The following is a 4242-nucleotide window of genomic DNA, read 5'->3' on the forward strand; positions in this document are numbered from 1 at the left end:
CCACACTCTTTTTTTACGAAGCCACGCTGTTTTAACACGTGCTGAATGTGGCTTGGCATTGTCTTGCTGAAATAAGCAGGGGCGTCCATGAAAAAGACGGCACTTATATGGCAGCATATGTTGTTTCAAAACCTGTATGTACCTTTCAGCATTAATGGTGCCTTCACAGATGTGTAAGTTACCCATGCCTTGGGCACTAATGCACCCCCATACCATCACAGATGCTGGCTTTTGAACTTTGCGTCGATAACAGTCTGGATGGTTTGCTTCCCCTTTGGTCCGGATGACATGAATATTTCCAAAAACAATTTTAAATCTGTACTTATCAGACCACTGAACACTTTTCCACTTTGCATCAGTCCATCTTAGATATTCTCGGGCCCAGAGAAACCAGCGGCGTTTCTGGATGTTGTTAAAGAATGTCTTTCGCTTTGCATATTGGAGCTTTAACTCGCACTTACAAATGTAGCGACAAACTGTATTTAGTGACAGTGGTTCTCTGAAGTGTTCCTGAGCCCATGTGGTGATATCCTTTAGAGATTGATGTCGCTTTTTTATACAGTGCCGTCTGAGGGATTGAAAGTAACGGTCTTTTGATGTTGGTTTCCGGCCATGCCGCTTACGTGGAGTGATTTCTCCAGATTCTCTGAACCTTTTGATGATATTATGGAGCGTAGATGTTGAAATCCTTAAATTTCTTGCAATTGCACTTTGAGAAACGTTGTTCTTAAACTGTTTGACTATTTGCTCACGCAGTTGTGGACAAAGGGGTGTACCTCGCCCCATCCTTTCTTGTGAAAGACGGAGCATTTTTTGGGAAGCTGTTTTTATACCCAATCATGGCACGCACCTGTTCCCAATTAGCCTGCACACCTGTGTGGTGTTCCAAATAAGTGTTTGATGAGCATTCCTCAACTTTTTCAGTATTCATTGCCAACTTTCCCAACTTCTTTGTCACGTGTTGCTGGCATTAAACTCTAAAGTTAATGATTATTTGCAAAAAAAAAATGGTTATCAGTTTGAACATCAAGTGTGTTGTCTTTGTAGCATATTCAACTGAATATGGGTTGAAAATTATTTGCAAATCATTGTATTCTGTTTATATTTACATCCAACACAATTTCCCAACTCATATGGAAACGGAGCTTGTATATGTATATACATATTAATATATATATATATATATATATATATATATATATATATGTGACTTACAATGTTTATTTTTTTCCACGTTGAACATTAGGAAATGCAACAAAAGTATTGATTTTATCACAGTAATATCGATCCGATACCAATACTCACTTTGGTATCGATACTATCAATATTTGGATCGGTACGCCCATCGGTACGTCCTGATTGGCAAACCAGGGACAGCCGTGTCTCCTGATTGTCAATCAGGAAACAGCCCAGAGACCAAAAAATGGAAGAGGGGGTAAACCGGAAATTAAACAAATCAAAGGAAACTAAGGAAACTTTAAACAAATGTCCAAAATAACAAGACTAAAGTCTTACCGTGAGAGCAAAATGGACTGTAGCAAACACCCAAGAGAACGATGTCATGAGCATAAAGCAGGAGATGAAAAGTTGCCAGTGCAATTAACGAGGAGCTCTTTTCCTCCTACAAAGCCGAGCGAGATTCCTTTCAAGCTCTTCCTCCAAGATGCAATTTCTCCATATTGTTTCCTTAAATGTTTTCTGCTATGCGGAGTTCATCTCAGGTTCAGCTTTGTACCCAAATAGCTACAACCGTTGTGTTCAGAGCCGCATATCCCCATAAGTATTCCTAAGAAAGCCTTTAAGAATCGGCCCGGATAAACGGCTACAGTAATTTGTGAGGCTCATGCAGCTCCTCCTGTCGTGGGGCTTTGGCGCCGGGGGAAAGTCGTTTGTATTTTGCCTCGTTGTGATTACAGATTGGAAGCTGGGAGGATGGCGGTTACGATCAAGCCACCGCATTTTGGGGGTGGGATTGTTGGCTTGGGAACTAATAAACACCCCCCCAACAATTCTATATATGCATCTAAACAAGTTTGTTTGGTAACACTTAAGTCTTACATATTCTAGAAAATAAATAGAGCTGTTAAAATAATGATGTTATTCATCACGAAAAAATGCAGAATAAATGTATTTATTTTGACTGTACATGCTCTTTTACCTTAAAAAGGCCTTAGTGGCCACGTGCGTGGACAGCACCTTTTAGCTCTTATTTCCAAAATTGTGTACACTACTGAATTGGGGTCCTATGGCCTCATATGTGGACACTTATACTGCCATCCGGTGGTGTCAGAACAGTATAACATCAATCAATCAATCAATCAATGTTTATTTATATAGCCCTAAATCACAAATGTCTCAAAGGACTGTACAAACCATTACGACTACGACATCCTCGGAAGAACCCACAAAAGGGCAAGGAAAACTCAATTTGGTTGCGGCGTGACTGCCAGCTAATCGATGCTAACATGCTACGCTAATCAATGCTAACATGCTACGCTCATCGATGCTAACATGCTATTTACCGGCGATGACAGACATGGCACAGAGATGTATGGATAACCTGCAGATGCATTTGCAATGATAAAGTCAACGAAATCACAAAGGTGAGTTTTGTTGATGTTGACTTATGTGCTAATCAGACATGTTTGGTCGCGGCGTGACTGCCAGCTAATCGATGCTAACATGCTATTTACAGACATGGTACAGAGATGTATGGATAACCTTCAGATGCATTTGCAACTATATTACGTTTCCTTCCACCCACATTTAATGCGAAAAAAACACTTACCAATCGACAGATTTAAGTTGCTCCATTATCACAAAATGCGAAAGTCCTGATCGCTTGGTTCGCACATTTTACCGGCGATGCTAAGGCAGCTATTCGGCCATGCTATGGCTATGAATAGCGTCAATACCTATTCGCTCAATAGCTTCAGTTTCTTCTTCAATACTTTCATACTCCAACAAACCGTTTCAATACATGCGTAATCTGTTGAATCGCTTAAGCCGCTGAATCCGAGCTAATGTCGCTATATCTTGCTGTGGTAACCGCCATGTTGTTTGTATTGGCAGCACTGTATGACGTCACAGGGAAATGGATAGTGGTTTCGAAGATAGCGAAAATAAGGCACTTTAAAGCTTTATTTAGGGGTATTCCGGGACCGGTAAAATTTTGAAAAAAACTTCAAAAAATACAACAAGTCACTGGGAACTGATTTTTATTGTTTTTAACCCTTTTGAAATTGTGATAATGTTCCCCTTTAAATCTCTTTAACATGTCATCCACGCAACATTTTTCCCAGCTGCCGTTTGCTTCGCCTCGCCAGCCCCTTTCCAAGCACAGGTCCGTCACGGCGACCCCTGCCAGAGGCAAGACCCAGCAATTAGGGGGACGAGACATGCATCTGATGCATTAAGCACGATGGACGCGGACGCACTGCACGCTGATCTAATACTACATCCCCGCGGGGAATTGGAGTGAGGTAGCGGCCGTCCAGCGTCCAACAAACCTGGCATTGTGCGTACTTAATGTCCCCTTGTGGATTATGTGCTCCGGTCCCTGCAGTATCACGTGACCGGGTCCGTGTCCCATTTGCCAGATTTTTGCCTGAGGACCTAACCTACGGCAGGCTGTTGTTATTAAAAAAAGAATAATTACATTTTGCCCAAGTAGCAGTTGTGTGTGTTTGTGTTTGTTTTTGTGAAGCCAACCTTTCAGAGGCACCTATGGTTATGTTGATATAGATTTTTTTTTTTTTTACCCCTCTGCTTCATCACGTCGCTTATGGACACAGGCAATGAAACGATGAATGATTTTCTCACAACAATCATGTGGTAAACTGTGCCCGCCAGGCTGACGTAAATTCACAACTTTTATTTTTAAAGGCTTTGTCGCCCCAGGTCCAAACTGAATATTGTCTGGAAAAAAAAAAAAAAAAAAAAAACCTGCTATGATACACGGCGATCTTCTCGACCCGGAGGTCACGAGTGGTCACTTGGAACACCTGACACTGGGTGGGCCAGGATTAGCCAGGTGTGAAATGGGTGACCTCTGGGGCCCCCGAGGGGTCCAAACCCCAGCCCTTTTATATTCAAATAGGAGGAAACAAACAAAAAAGAAGTCTGAAAGTGTCCCTCAGAAAAAGGTTGATGGGTATAGTACCCAAAAAATTGTACTCCATTAAGAGAACCGGTACTTTAGAACAGGGGTGTCATACACATTTTAGATCGGGGGCCACAAGG

The 4242-nt window shown here is 41.8% G+C and overlaps 1 long non-coding RNA gene across 1 annotated transcript in view; it reads left to right on the plus strand.

Moving 5' to 3' along the window:
- LOC133544202 (uncharacterized) overlaps positions 1-3602 on the plus strand; it is a 158684-nt gene extending 155082 nt beyond the window's left edge. The window contains exon 4 of the long non-coding RNA XR_009804604.1: positions 3303-3602. This is a non-coding gene — a long non-coding RNA (uncharacterized LOC133544202). The remainder of the gene's footprint in view (positions 1-3302) is intronic.
- The last annotated feature ends 640 nt before the right edge of the window (positions 3603-4242 follow it).

Source organism: Nerophis ophidion, linkage group LG27, assembly GCF_033978795.1.
Source record: "Nerophis ophidion isolate RoL-2023_Sa linkage group LG27, RoL_Noph_v1.0, whole genome shotgun sequence".
Taxonomy (NCBI): domain Eukaryota; kingdom Metazoa; phylum Chordata; class Actinopteri; order Syngnathiformes; family Syngnathidae; genus Nerophis; species Nerophis ophidion.